At 35.8% G+C, this 16,233-nt stretch overlaps 1 pseudogene; it reads left to right on the forward strand.

Annotated features, from left to right (window-relative positions):
• The first annotated feature begins 3,656 nt into the window (after window positions 1-3,656).
• The window catches only part of LOC102730378 (keratin, type II cytoskeletal 8 pseudogene), a 71,947-nt pseudogene continuing 59,370 nt past the window's right edge, over window positions 3,657-16,233 (forward strand).

Raw genomic sequence — 16,233 nt, forward strand, 5'->3', positions numbered from 1 at the left:
GTTCAGTAAAATAGGTAACTCAACATTCTAAATATACACTATCTTGGTTTAAAATGCTATAAAAATGTAGAGTTTGATTTGAAATGGTGCAAGTTTGCTTATTTATATGAGGTGATCAGGAAAGGTCTCACTGCTTAAGTAGAAGAGGAGACAGGATCCAGTGGACAAGCGGGAGTGGCTTTAGATATGGGTAGCCCACGCATTGAAATAGGAAAAGAAAAAGAAAGGTAACGACACAAGTTTATTAGTATCTCTGATGGTGAGAGTGTATACAGATTTTCTTCTAATTGTTTCTGTTACTTCAATAAAATAAACATCAGTGTTAAAAAGTTTGAGAAGTTAAAACCTTGTAAGGGGAGAGGAATGCAAATCCATCAAGACTGGGTTAAGCCCTGGGTAGAAAATTTGAGACATACCTACTAGAACAAACTTCTTTTTCTATTTGTTCTGGCTATTCTAGACCTTTGAATTATATGTAAATTTTAAAATCACTGTTCAGTTTCTACACACACACACACACACATACACGTGCATGTGTGCACACAGGTATGCACACACACACACACACACACACAATGATGTGATTTTGGATGGGATTATATTGAACCTACAGTTTAATTTGACAACTAACATAATACTGTTTCAATTCATTCACATGGAGTGTCTCTCCATTTATTTATATTTTGGTGCTTTTTCATCAATTTTTATAGTTTTCATTGTATAATGCTTGCTCTTTCTTTGTTAAATTTACTCCTATTTTATTCTTTTTGATGCTGTTGTGAACCCAATTTTTAAATATTTATTATTACTTTATTGAATAGATTATTCAATGCTAGTATATAAAGATAAAACTGATTTTTTGTTTTGTTTATAGATCTTTTATCTCTTGATCTTATAAAACTCGTAAGTTTTATATTTTCCTTAGAATTTTCTTGGGTGCATGGGTGGCTTAGTCAGTTAAGCATCCAGCTCTTGATTTCAGCTCAGATCATGAGATTAAGCCCCACGTTGGGCTCCACACTCAGCATGGAGTCTGCTTGGGATTCTCTCTCTGTCTCTGCCCCTCCTCTGCTCATGCTCTCTAATTAACTAACTAAATAAATAAAATCTTAAAATAAAATTTTCTATATACATGCTCATGTCCTCTGTGAATAACAGGAGTTTTACTTTCCCTCTCCAATATGGATGAGCTTTCTTTCTTTTTATTGTCTTACTGCACAGCATAGGAACATCGGGATAAGCCTGAAGTGGAGAGATTGAGTATCCTAGCTTTTCCTCTAGTCTTAATGAGAGAGCGTAAAATAATCACCATCAAGTATGGTCTTAGGTGTTGAATTTTGTTGATAACCATTTATCTGGTTAAAAAAAAAAGCTTCCTTATAGTCATTGTTTGTTAAGAGATTTCCTAATGAATGAATGTTGAATATTGTTGAATGCTTGTTCTTCAACTTTAAGATGATTGTGTCCTTTTACTATGTGCATAATGTATGTATTATGGTAAAATAGTTACATTGCTTGATTTTCAACTGATGAGTCAACTTTGCATTCACTAGCTGAATAAACTCATGGTCATGATGTGTAGCCCTGCATTTTATATTCTAAAACGTTCTTAAGGAATTTTGTGTCTATGTTGATTAGGAATATTGGTCAGTAGTTTACTTCCCTTGTGGAGTCTTGTTTTACGGTCGGTGTAATCTTGATAGCAGAATGATTTGTAAGGTTTTTCCTCATGTTCTATCTTCCAACCAATTTGTATAAAGTTTTACATTTTCTTCCTTAAAAATTTTGTAGAATCATTAGTGAATCCATCTCTAAATCAAGTTTTTCTTGTTGCACTTGTTATTGAAAAAAATAATTATGAGTTCAACTTAATAGATATAGGGAAACACATTACTTATTTATTCTCAAATGGAGTATGGTAGTTTGTGTCTTTCAAGGCATTTTTCCATTTTTTTAATTTAAAAAATGTATTGGCATAAAATTGTTCCCAAAATACTTATTGTCATTTATAATGTGTAGGAAATGAGGTGATGTTTCTTATATCATTCTGGATATTGGTAATTCTCAATTTTTTTCTGTTTAAAATTGTTGTTGTCTGCTATTATTTCTTTCCATCTGATTTATTTTAAAATATTCTTCTTTTTTCTTAAGGTAGAAACTAAAGCATTTGATATGTGCATTCTTTTCTAATACAAGTATTCAGTGCTGTAATTCCCCCAACACTCTGCTCTAGCTGCGTTCCAGATAATTGTATACATTAAAATTTTTCTTTATTCTGCTCAAAATATACTTAATTTTCCTTGTAATTTATTCTTTGAAGTCTGTTATTTAGAAGTGTTTTATTGATTCCTCAGATATATTTCAGTTATTATTCTCAAATTTGCATTTATCTTCTTTGAAGAATATACTTTTGAATAATTTAATTTAAAAAAAAATACTGGGAATTGTTTTATGGCCCATAATATGGTCTACCTTGTTTAACCTTTTTTTCTTGGTTTTATAGCAAAATCTATATTCTGTTGTTCTTAGGCAAAATGTTGAATAAAAGTCCATGAGGTTAACCAGGTTGATAGGGTTCTATATATATCCTTGCTCACCATCTGTCTACTTTCAATATCAGCTGCGCAGAATGAGGTATTGAAATTTCCAACTATAATTGTGCATCTATTTCCCTGTTAAGTTCTAGCACTTTGCTTCATACTCTAATGTGTGAAATGAAATTTTCTTAAGGATGCCTCATTCTCCATGTACATGCCAGTGAGTATAAAGCTGTCATGCATTGAAGGAAGTTAAACAATCTTTTTCACCAAGAAAATGTCTTTTCTTGTAAAAATGTTTTTCTCAAATATAGTTAATATTGTAATTATATTTACCCCCTTGGCAGTTAAGCATATGACTAACACTCTCAAAGGAAGTAAACCCCTAATATACCCCAAAATTGTTATCAAGTTTTGGAAAGTATTATAAAGTTCTAGAATGTATTGATACGATGTTATGTGATTTATATGATAATATAATAATTTATGTAACATTGAGTTTAAACATTCAAAATAATCTGATAGAACTGCAAGCCAAGAAAAAAGAAGGTACGTCAAGAGTATTCAGGCCCCTCAGTTAGTAGATGAGATTAGCAAACCAGACTATGATGGGCAGTAATTCCTTCCATCTTTCCAAAGCATGCCAAACTTGTTGAGTACCATTAACATAGAGATCCTAGGATGCTTCCTACCCTGCTGAAGACCAGATCAATGACATCTGAAAACAGAGATCATTGCATGTGCTGGGTCTTAACAGTCTTAAATCCCTGGCCAGGATCCCTCAATATGTTCTGTGCCCTTTTAATGCTTTTTCCTCCTGTTTCTTTATAGTTGCCACTGAGCTAAAGGAAATAAATAAATAAAAGTTGTTATCACAGTGGAACAGACTTTTGTTTTAAAATGTTTATTGCTTTTCTAAAAAGAAACAATAAAATCTCTATATGTCCATATCTAAGTAGTAAACATTTCCGGCTATGATGGAATAATAAGAACTAGATTTACCATCCAACCTTGAACAACTAGAAAACCACACTCATGTACCACATACACAAGTGTTTTCAGGTTTGAAATAACAAGGAGCGAAGGATAATAATTTTGGGGAGGAGGGAAATACAAGGGATGAACGCTGCTAATGTCCATTTCATGCCTGGAACGTTTCGGGATGTGATTATTACAGGTAAACGTTCTCCATCAGAACCAGACAGCAATGCTGAGTGGAAGAGATCAAATTTGAAGATCAGAGAGGTCAACAAGGTTAGGATTTGTGGGAGAGATTACTGGAAATGTGGAAGCTGCAGAGGAAGAGAAGGGGAGGGAGAGTGCGCACAAGAGCCCACTCTGAAGAGATCCCTTGGGTCCTTAGTCATGGACTCAGGTTCAGTGGCAAGGGAAAGAACCTACTTTATTATTTTTATTTTTTTTAAGTTTTTTATTGTTATGTTAATCACCATACATTACATCATTAGTTTTTGATGTAGTGTTCCATGATTCATTGTTTGTGCATAACACCCAGTGCTCCATGCAGAACGTGCCCTATTTAATACCCATCACCAGGCTAGCCCATCCTCCCACCCTCCTCCCCTCTAGAACCCTCAGTTTGTTTTTCAGAGTCCATCGTCTCCCATCGTTCGTCTCCTATTCCGATTTCCCCCCATTCATTCTTCTCCTCCTGCTATCTTCTTCTGCTTTTTTTTTTTCTTAACATATATTGCATTATTTGTTTCAGAGGTACAGATCTGAGATTCAACAGTCTTGCACAATTCACAGTGCTTACCAGAGCACATACTCTCCCCAGTGTCTATCACCATGACCTCACTGATGTGAGGAATTCTTAATCTCAGGAAACAAACTGAGGGTTGCTGGAGTGAGGGGTGGGGTGGGAGAGATGGGGTGACTGGGTGAAGAACCTACTTTAGATGACACATTCTTTTTAGTTACTTAGTGGAAGAGGATATCATTAATCAGAAGAAGAAATCTCTGGGGGTGCCTGGGTGGCTCAGTTGGTTAGGTGTCCACCTTTGGCTCAGGTCATGATTCCAGGGTCCTGGGATTGAGCTCCACATCGGGTTCCCTGCTCAGCGGAGAGCCTGCTTCTCCCTCTGCTTGCTGTTCCCCCTGCTTGTGTTCTCTCTCTCTCTGTCCAGTAAATAAATTTATTTAATCTTAAAAAAAAAAAAAAAAACAAAGAAGAAAACTCTGGAAGAAGAGAGTCCAGCAGAGGAGGATGAGGTAAGATGTAACTATGTCATCTAGGTATCTGGAAATGGTATAGAACATGTAATTTAAAGAAAATGTAGAACCCAGGAAAGAGATCTGACCTAGAAAACATGGTCATGAAACTTTGGAAGTGGATTAAGAACTTGAAGGTGCGTTAAGTTCGGGGAAGAAAAAGGAAAAAAAAAAGACAAGAAAAATGTCCAAGAAGGAGGCATTCTGATTACATCTGTAAAGAAAACAACCTTGAAATGTTTTGCTTCATGATTTGCAGAAGTGAGTTCTTTTAAGAAGAGGAGAAAAAGACATTTTTCCTAAATGGAGTTTTTCCTCAAAGTAGTATGTGTTCATCTTCAATAAGTCTACAAAGTTTGGCAGTGTAAGTTCAGGAGAATTTGTCTTGAATTAAGCTGGCTGTTCAGTATTTTTCCTTAGCTTACTGATATGCTTTAGTGAATTTCCCTTACTAAATCTTGTTTCCAAATTTCATTTTACAAATTGTTTTTGCACATGTTTGAGAATTGCCAGTTGTATGACTTTGTATATGCCACTCTCCTACTCACAGACACAGCTAGAGCATAATTATAACCTATTAAGTTCTCATTTTTAACATAGGTCAAACACTGGTAAACAGCAAGCCTGGAGTGAGGCAGTGGGATGCTGACTTTTCATAAATGACTCTTCCCTCAAAAGTAAAATATTTTTAGGAAGCACTGATAGAACATTGTCCATTGTGGGGCAATGCTACTTTGCTTTTGAAATTTTAAAACAAAAGGGTAGAGCAAAATGGTAATATAGGGATTTCTAGTGCCTGTCTTTCCCAGAAACATTAATTTGAACAATCATGGGCACATGAAAATAGCTTCACAGGATCTATTCCAGGTGAGGGATTGTAGTACCTGGGTGAAGCACAGAAATAAAAAAAAAAAGGCGCATTAAGGAGGGTAGGAAAATAGATTCACATTACCCCATCACCCCTTACCCAAACCCAGGCAGCCTGACACAGAGAGAGAGAGAGAGAGAGACCTGCCCCAAGGGAGGAAGAGAGTAAAATGAGAATCTGGCTTCACCATGGACCCCAGGACGAGGCCTACCCCCCAGCCTTAAATGACTACTGTAGGGCTCCCATGAAACTGGCTCCAGGTGCCTGATGACTCCCACAGCCCCAGGCAGTTCCTGAGACACCAGGCTCCTGGTACTCTAAAGAATCTAGCTCTGGTGATACCAGGCTCATGGCTCACCCCAGCACTGGCCAGCTCTTGTGTCCTAGATGTCTCCTGTGCCCACAGGCTCCTGCAAACCCAGGTTCCCAGACAGGCCCAGCGCAAAGCTGACAAGCAACACTAGGCTCTTGACCCACCCCAGTTGCAAGGGCCCCTGGTATACCCTAATGTCTGGGCAGCCTCTGCAGCCTGAGCTCCCAGGATGTTTCCTTTAGTCCCAGGCTCCCCACCTACCCCACTGGTAGGTCACACCTACAGGCTGGCTTCTGAGGCTCCAGGTTACAGGCCACCTCCCATAGGCTCAAGCGGTAGGCTTATTTCAATGTAAGGCAGCCCCTGTGGCTCCAGCCTGTAGGCCAGCTCCTGGGAAACCACGCTCCAGCCCTCCCCAGTACCAGACCATCTCCCACAGGCCCAGACACAAGGCCCACCCGAATTATGCATTTTATAACTTTTTGCAATGTATGTAATTCACTGTGTTTACATTTATGAATTTTTTAATGTATAAAGAAAACTAAATATTGATTGATATCCAAATGAAAGAAGAAAACTGGTTCCATTTTATTGTTTTTCCATTTCAGTTTATTAGAAAAAACTCATTATATTTAATTAATGTAATTAAAATCCTTCATTTAACACTGTGGTTAAGTTTCATGTCTTGACTTTAAATCCTAAAACCCCACATTCCTCAAAACATTTTATACCCTGAGATTGTTTTGGATGAAGTTTCACCATATTTGTAGTGGGTTGAATGGTGACCCCTCAAAAGATACGTTCACATTCAAATTCCTGGAGGCTATGACTATGACCTTATTTGGATAAAGGCATTTTGCAGATATAATTAAAGACCTTGAGATGAATATATCCTGGGTTATCCTGGGGTGGTGTTATATCCAATGACGAGTTTTCTCATAACAGACTGGAAGAGGAAAAGACCATGTGAAGATAGAGGCAGAAAATGGAGTTATGCAGCCACAAGCCAAGGAACTCCTGGAACCACCAGAGGCTAGAAGAGACAAGAAAAAATTCTCCCTTAGAGCTTTGGGAGGAAACATGGTCCTGCAACTGATTTCAAGCTACTGGCCTCCAGAACTATGAGAAGAACACTTCTGCTGCCACCACAGAGTTTATTGAAATTATTACAGCAGTCATAGGAAAGCAATATCATAGTTACAAAGTTTTTATTCTGTTTGTCTTTCATCCCTTGTCCTTGATGGAAAAATTACCTCAAATTTTTATTTCCAGTAATGTTGGATTAGGGAATACAGAAGAACAAATCTTCTGAGAACTTGAAAAGTAGGGATGAATTATGGGATCAAGATATTTTGAAAGAAGGAAATTAGTCCAACATTTTGGTAGCTTGCTCCAGGAAACACGGATGAAAGAGAGGAGGAAGTAGCTGAGAGATTAAGTCAATGAATAGAACTTTTGAGTGTGTCATATATAGAGACAAAGAAATTGGAGTTCAGGTATTACCAAGTGAATGGATTCTTAGTAAAGACCATATATTTTCGGATTAGGACTCCAAGTGATGCCCATTAAGATAAAGATATTAGAAATAGTAAGGCCTTCTGAGGGACTAAAGCCAAGATTCAAAACATGTCAATTGCTACAGTGAGATTGAAGTGATCAGGGATTGCTAAAGTCTCTTACCTCCTGCCTAAAGCAATCCTAAATGTTCTCTAGAGAAAGCATGATCCTTGGCTAATTTTTTCTTCCATTTTACTATAATTACTAATCAGTCAAAAATAATCAGGGATATGAGATTATAAAATAACAGAAGAAGAAAACAAAAGAATGAGTAAAGACTTGAATTGATCTCAAAATGAACTTTGATAATGAATTTATCTGAGAGACTTAAAAAAACGTTGTCTTATGTGTTATGAAAGAAGGAGATTAAGAAAATCTGCAGAAATAGTAATAAGCAAAATTATATTCTAGAATTTATAAGCACAATATTCTAATTAAGAATATAATAGGTATGCTTAATAATTGATTAACTTCTACTGAAGAGTGATTACATAAAATGGAATATAGGTCAGATTAAAATACCCAGAATGGTCAAAAGAGTCTCTATCTCTCTCTCTCTTTTTTTTTTTTAGAGAGAGAGGGGGGCAGAAAAGGGGCAGAGGGAGAGAGAGAATCTTTCTTTTTTTAAAGATTTATTTGTTTTATTTGTTTTTATTTTTTATTTTTTTTTAAAGATTTTATTTATTTATTTGTGAGAGAGAGAATGAGAGAGAGCACATGAGAGGGGGGAGGGTCAGAGGGAGAAGCAGACTCCCTGCCGAGCAGGGAGCCTGATGCGGGACTCGATCCAAGGACTCCGGGATCATGACCTGAGCCGAAGGCAGTCGCTTAACCAACTGAGCCACCCAAGCACCCGATTTATTTGTTTTATTTTTAGAGAGAGAACAGGAGTGGGGGAGGGGCAGAGGAAGAGGGAGAGAATTTCAAGCAGAGTCCCCAGTGAGTGTGGACCCCCATGTGGGAGATCTCATGACCCTGAGATCATGACCTGAGCCAAAACCAAGAGTTAGACATTTAACTGACTGAGCCACCCAGGCACCCCTCAAAAGTCTCTTTTTTACATTCATACTACTCTTGATGTATGAAATCATAATAGTGTTGATCTTTGGTTTAGAGAGTAAAGGGATAAATTGAGATAGAAGCTAGGGGCTTCTGGAGTGTTAGGAATGGTCTGTGTGGTAGTAATGCAGTTTCTTTTTTATAATTTTTTATGCACCTTTATGTACTATTATCTATATGTGTGATAATTTGATTACAAAATTAAAATTAATCTTAAAAATATTCTATTTCCCCCTTTTCTCTTTATTTTAATAGCACCATCCAAATATTCCTGTGCTCTCTAAAAACTACTCTAAATCTCATGCACCCTATCACAAACAGGATGAACTATATCAGAATTAAAATAAGAGTTTGTGCCTAACTCAGGATGACCTGAAACCACTTCAACAATCAAGTCCAATGAAGTCAAGTTGTTGTCACCCAAGCAGTGACCGGTTTCATTGCTTTAGCTACATACATACAACTAATCTTTTAATCAATCTTTCCTCTTCAAAAAAAAAAAAAAAGTCAAGAATTGTGAAGAGAATGAGATTTTTATCCTGTGAGTAAGTTAACAGGTTAGCCTGACATAGTTTCATAGATATTATTAGAAGAGGAGATCTCAGGGTCAGAAACAATATAGTTTATTCCTCACAATATAGCTTGCCCCGCTGCTGCATTCCATTCATACTTGCATACCTTTGCGGTGTTCCCAATTCCCACAGGAATTTTTCCCACTGAGAAACCTCAGGGGATTTTGTACAAATAATAGGTTTGTATCACAGCTGAAGAATCCCAAACTCAGAAAAAAACACAATTTTGTAAGAATGTAGCTAGAAACCTGCCCAACTTTTACCCTTGAAGGGATGTGTTATCTTTGTTATCCCAGTAAGAAAAATGAATCTGTCCTCTGCCCTAGAAAGAAACCTACTTCTGTTATCCAAGGCTGTTTGTTACAAAAGTATCCTTGAAAGGTCTGGAACAAATGTTTTTAAAAGATGTGTGGAAATCTCATGGAGAATTATTCCAAGAATAAATATACAGTATTTCTCCTCATCTATTTTTTTCTCTTTAGTCTCGTTACGTGTTTGGGAATCAATCTGACATAAAAATTCTTTACAAATAATGATTCAAAAATATATTTACAGAAGTATATCTTAATTGTTTATAAATATAACTCATGGACATAGGTTAATAATTATCAGATAAGTTACAGGTCTCTAATAAAAACACAATCCTCTGTACCTTCTAGGCCTGTTGCTTAGCCTGGTGATGGGTATTAAAGAGGATACATATAGAATGGAGCATTGGGTGTTATATGCAATAATGAATCAGGGAACACCACATCAAAAACTAATGATGCAATGTATGGTGATTAACATAATAAAAAAAATACAACCCCCCCCAAAAAAAAGAAATACTAAAAAAAAAAAACACACACACACAAAACTTTAAAGTATGTGGCAAACTTTCTTTTTTTTTTTTAAGATTTATTTATTTATTTATTTTAGAGGGAGAGTAAGGGGAGGGGCAGAGGGAGAGAGGGAGAGAGAGAATCCTCAAGCAGACTCCCACTGAGCACAGAGTCCCATCGCAGAGCTGGATCCCAAGACTCTGAGATCATGACTTGAGTGGAAAAATCAAAAGTCAACTGCTTAACAAACTGAGCCACCCGGGCGCCCCGTGGCAAGCTTCCTAATACCAATATATCCCCTTTTATTTTAAAATTGGTTTAATATTGATAATTTTTTAAATTATCAATTCAAAAATTTTAAGGAATAATCCACTGCCTGTTTGTCAATGTGATTAAATATCTAATTCTGAAACTTCTTTTATATATATATGCCTTTTATTTTATCTTCTTTGTATGAGTTATTTTATAAATTTAGTTAATCCATTAGGTATCAGCACGAAAAAACAGTGTCAAGCACTGTTCTAAACATATCTAGGAACTTACTTAATGATAAAGTTACTATTATTGTACATATATGGAAGCCGAGGCCCAGAGAATCTGTCCAAGGTCATAGAGCTTGTAAATTGCAGATTTGAGTTTCAACTCCAATCAGTCTAGCTCCATGACTTGTACTCACATGTACTCTGACATACTGCATGTATGTAAACATTTGTCCACTGCTGAGTTTGACTCCGTTATTGACTTTTCTTCCTCTCACTCTTTATGCTGCTGATGTTAATACTTGATCTTTCTTTTCCAGTTTGTTAGTTTTCTGTAAGCCAATTCCTATATTAATTCTCACATTATGTTCTAATTGATTTCTTTAAAAATTTACTTAACATGATTTTTTTTTTCTCTTGTAGACTTCTCATAGCCCTCCCCCTTTCTGACTTTATCTAAACTCTTGACTCCCTGGTTGAGTGCAAACTTAACTTCATAGTACTTCCCATGACTACTCTGTTGGGCTGAACTTCTTTAGCCTCTTAACATGTCTACTTCTTCTTCTATAGTTTCCTCATTTTGTGGGGGCACATCCTCCAAGTTTTCCTTAATTAAAAATGCCTCCAAGATGATGAGCTGTGGTTTGTTTTACAAATATAACTTTGTGGCATATACTTCAAAGATCCCTCATGCATCTTTTCTTATGTGCCAAACCTCTGTTCCTCGGTCATTTTTTTTTAATGTCTTGTTTTCATTTTCTAAAATATGTATACACAAATAGTATACAAATATATAGCTTAATCTTCTCTACCAAGTGTCTAACAATCAACTAAACAAAATTTCTCAGGAAAACAGTGTAAATTTGAAATATCTAGATGTTTTTCCGTTGTAGGATTTTGAATTAAGTTGTCAGAGGAAAATAGGAAATATTTTATTGTGTGTTTTTATTTGGGTTTTTGCCCATCAATTGATTCAGCATTTGTCTTTTGACATTGGCATCATGGAATCATAGAGAAATGAGAAATGACTTAATGCACTTCTGGTACTTCATAAGAGACATTAAACCACCAGAGAAATGGAGATATGTGAAGGTCAGAACAAACATCTTTCAATTTGATAATCTATTAATACTTACAGGGCTGGAAGAAACCATTAAATAAAGATATAAAAGTTTTTGAAAATGCCATTTGGTTTAGATGAGATTGCACTGACATATACTTTCAAATGATACATGGACTCTTCTTCAAGAAGTATTTATGAATGAGTTGTGAAATGTCATCATTTGCACATAAAGTTTTGTGCAATCTTTCAAATATTCAGTTTTTCCATTAAAATTAATTGGAATATACAGACTCCACTTCCTGGGGTGGTAATATTTGATGTGTTATAGTTTACTTGCTTCTTAGTTGATAAAACAGATCTATCTCCCTATATAAAAACTGTTCTTGGATTTATTTTTATTTTAGTTTCAAACTACTAAGTCAGTGTCAGTCTATGGGTGCAGGGTTTGAGAAATAGGCTTTTTGGGGGCACTTTAGAAAATGATGTGTGGGTAGTATAGACATTCAATTTGAATTGTCTTGTAACCAATTATCTTCTGAGGAAACACAAAATGTGAAACGTACTGAATGTCATTAAGTCTGTTTTCACTGAAGATTCGTCTTATCCTCAATAGCACATAAAAATAATACTCGTGTCTTCCTTAGACAAGGGACTTTATAAATATTAAGTCATTTAATCCTCACAACTCTTGTAAATACAGATTATTGTCACCACTTAAAAATATTTATACAAACACTGATGTTCAGACAGTAGATGTAACTTACCAAGTTCAGATGCCTGTGAAGTCAGAGAGGGAAAATTTAAAACTCTGTCTGTAAATCCAATCCCATGCGATTTTCACAGCTCTGCGTGATAATAACACTATGTGCTTTGGATATCTTAAAAGATTTCATTTTTCAAAGTTTAGCACAATGCGGTGACATGGTATTCATTAAATACATGCTGACTGGATGTTTTAAAAGGTAATCATTCTGAGATCTTCACTGATTTCACAATGTTCAGTACTTATTATGAGCCAGGTACTGTTGTTACTTAATCCTTATTATATTTAATTCTTATATCAACACTTAAAAGTGAGACTTAATTTAAAAAAGAAAATGACTTAACTATTTTTTATTTTACATGGCATGAAATGAATCCTAGAAATTTTAAATAATTTATTCAGTGTACAATGTAAGTTCTGGATATTGTGCTAAGACTCAGGGATATATTTAAAAAAAATGATTATGTCCTCTGCCCATATGAATCCTACAGTTGAGTAAAGAAGAAGGGCATTATTTTTAAAAATCATATGAGTAAATTTAAAATGGCAACCTGTCTACATTCTTTGAAGCAAATGCTGGTTGTGCTCTAAATGTCAGTAATAGGGGTGCCTGGGTGGCTCAGTTGGTTAAGCTCAGGTTATGATCCCAGGGTCCTGGGATCGAGCCCCGCATCAGGCTCTCTGCTCCATGGGAAGCCTGCTTCTCCCTCTCCCACTCTACCTGCTTGTGTTTCCTCTCTCGCTGTGTCTCTTTCTGTCAAATAAATAAATAAAATCTTAAAAAAAAATGTCAGTAATAAGGGATTTAACCTAACTTAGATTTTGTCCCATATATCCTGGAACTTCTGAAAAACTGGTTTGTGACTTTCCTCGATTTTCCAAATCCTTTTTCTGGACCTACTTTTCCAGCTCGTTCACAAAATAGGCAATACATGATTTTTATAATAAATTCTCATTCCATAAAACTGCTTCCCTGATTCAAACCTGTATATACATGATGCCCAAATATTCCTGCAGCTTACTTACTAAAATAGAAGGAAAAACAAAACAAAACAAAAAACCTTACCTCTCTAATTGATATAATAATATCAATCTCATTTTCATTCGCAATGTCAATCAATTTCCATGAGTTCTCCCTCACTGACTTGACTCTAGCTACAAGGGCCTCTCCTCCCCCACCCACCCCTCCCCTCTCTAAGGCCTTAAGCATTTTCTGTCTCCGGTGTTTTGAATTTACTCTTCTGTTCCCTAGAATATTTTCCTTGAGAGCCTTCAAATATCTGACAAAAACCTCTGGGTTGATCTCTAGGAGCTGATAGCGTCCCTGGCCCTCTTATAGATAGTAAGAAAACAAGGACTCCAGCCCTACAAATGCAATAACTGAATTCTGTCACTAACTTGAATGATCTTAGAAAAAGACCTCTAGCCTCAGGTTAGAACTAACAACCAAGCTGGTAATTTGATCTCAGTCTTATGAGATCTAAACAGAGGACACACTGAAGCTGTGCTCAGACTCCTGACCTATAGAACTTATGAGATAATAAATGGGTGTTTTTTGAACCCACCAAGTTGTTGAAAAAAATGTTATACAGCAATAGGAAACTATTAGAAACACAAAATCCTCACATTTATTTTCTTTCACCATTTTAGGTGAAATAGTTCAAATAATTGCTGTAGAATTCAATGCAAAAGCTAAATTCCTGTTTTTACATTGAAGACCTTGCGTCTTTGCATTAAAAATAATTGTAATTAAAAAATAATTGTAATTATTTCCTTTCATTTTCATCCTATTTCCTTGCAATATTAGGTGAATTTGACAGATGGGTATTCATCTCTTTTTTTGTTAAAAGGATTATCCAGATAGAAAGTTAAAGTCCCTGGGGCGCCTGGGTGGCTCAGTTGGTTAAGCGACTGCCTTCGGCCCAGGTCATGATCCTGGAGTCCCGGGATCGAGTCCCGCATCGGGCTCCCTGCTCGGCAGGGAGTCTGCTTCTCCCTCTGACCCTCCTGCCTCTCATGCTCTCTGTCTCTCATTCTCTCTCTCTCAAATAAATAAAAAATCTTTAAAAAAAAAAAAATTAAAAAAGAAAGTTAAAGTCCCTTTGGGGTGTCTAGCTGGCTCAGTCCATAGAGCTTGTGACTCTCAATCTCAGGATTTTGAGATTGAGCCCTATGTCAGGCATAGAAATTACTTAAAAAAAAAAAAAAAAAAAAAGACTTTTTTGCTCTACCAGATAACTCTTTCAGGAAGTTACTATGTTGTTCATGCCACTGCAAATTTCCAACCACCAGGCTGACATACTTCAGACGATAAGTGTGACATATGGACTACATATGACATCTCTTGTAGATGTTTAGTGTTGAGTCAGATTCTCAAATCCAATCAATTCAAGGGCACTTACAAACAAACTAACACTCAATTTACAAGGCAGAAGGTTTAACTTTATACTATATCAGATTAACTAAGTTTAATGCCATCTTGCAAAGCTTCTTCCTGGTCACTTATATTAGGTAATAGCTCCTCCTTAAAAAATGTGTCTTTCAAATAACTGATGACTTTAAGGTTTCAGAGGAAAGTATCTCTGTCTTACTCAGTTTTGTACTGCTATTTTCCTTAGCAGAGTAGATATAGTTGTGTTCAACAAAGTCTAGTTGAATTAATGAGTGAACTGATCAATTATTTTAAATAGTTGAATATTTTTTTTAAGAATTACATTTTTACTTTGCATTAACAAGAGAAAAATCCCACAAGACTGGTATCGGCAAATATAAATTACTCAGTTACTATATCTTCACAACATTTTGTTGGTCTCTTGGTTCCTATTAGCTTAGGCATATGAAGAATCAGTGAGTTCTGTATGTGTGTTCGAATATTTTATTTGGGTACAAAATTATTGTTAAATATATTTTGTATGTATTTGTAAAATATATTTTTTCATTAAAAATTTTCATGTGTCCTAATATTGTTTTTAAACACTTGAAAATATGTAGGTACCTGGGTGGCTCAGTAGGTTAAGCATCTGACTCGGTTTTCGGCTCAGGTCACGATCTCATGAGTGGTGGGATGGAGCTCTGCATTGGACTCTGCATTCAGTGGGGAGTCTGCTTAAAGATTCCCTCTGCCTCTCCCCCCCCATGAATAAATAAATAAATCTTTAAAAATAATAAATAAATAAAAATAATTTTTAAAAAACTTGAAAATAAGTGACATTATCAAACATATGAAATCATCATAACATATGAGAACAATTATAAAATTTAGTGTGAGCCTTTATGCTTACTGCTATTTTGTATCAGTCACTAAAAAAAAGCTGAATTATTCTGTTGAAAAAATAGTAACATTAAAATCAAAAGTATTTATTGAGGATCTTTTTTAAGTACTAGGCAATATTCTATAAAAGGACCAAGGATAAATTGATAATTACAGATCCCTTTGGAGTTACACAGAAAACTAGGCAGAGAGAGAGAGACAGGTAAAGAGAAAGAGAAAGAGGAAATGTATATATTTATGGAGGCTTTTCAGTGCTATGTAGAAATTGAGAGGAAGACATATGGAGAGAGAAAGATTGAAGGGTATAATTTTCAATAGAAAGGGGTCAGATATGTCATTGAGAAGGTGACATTGAGTAAGACTTCAAGGACATGAGAAAGTGCAGCATGTGGATATCTGATGAAGGATATTCCAAGCAAAGGGCACAATAAAGGTAGATATCTATCCCATGACTGTTGAGCCAGGTAACAGGAGCCAGATCTCATAGGCCCTACAGGCCATTGGAAACTCATAGGCATTTTGCTATGTGGAGATGGAAGTCACTGAAAGTTTTCACAATAGAAATGAAAACAAAGTTCACAGGCACAGATGGGATGATGGAAGATTGTGGTTCTTTTCTGATAATTCAGTTTACTCAGTAAAATAAAAAGAAAGGGAATGGCTAGGTCTGAGCATGGAGAGAAGTGTTGATGCTTGGAGGG

Source organism: Leptonychotes weddellii, chromosome 7, assembly GCF_054177405.1.
Source record: "Leptonychotes weddellii isolate Sample4059 chromosome 7, ASM5417740v2, whole genome shotgun sequence".
Lineage (NCBI taxonomy): Eukaryota > Metazoa > Chordata > Mammalia > Carnivora > Phocidae > Leptonychotes > Leptonychotes weddellii.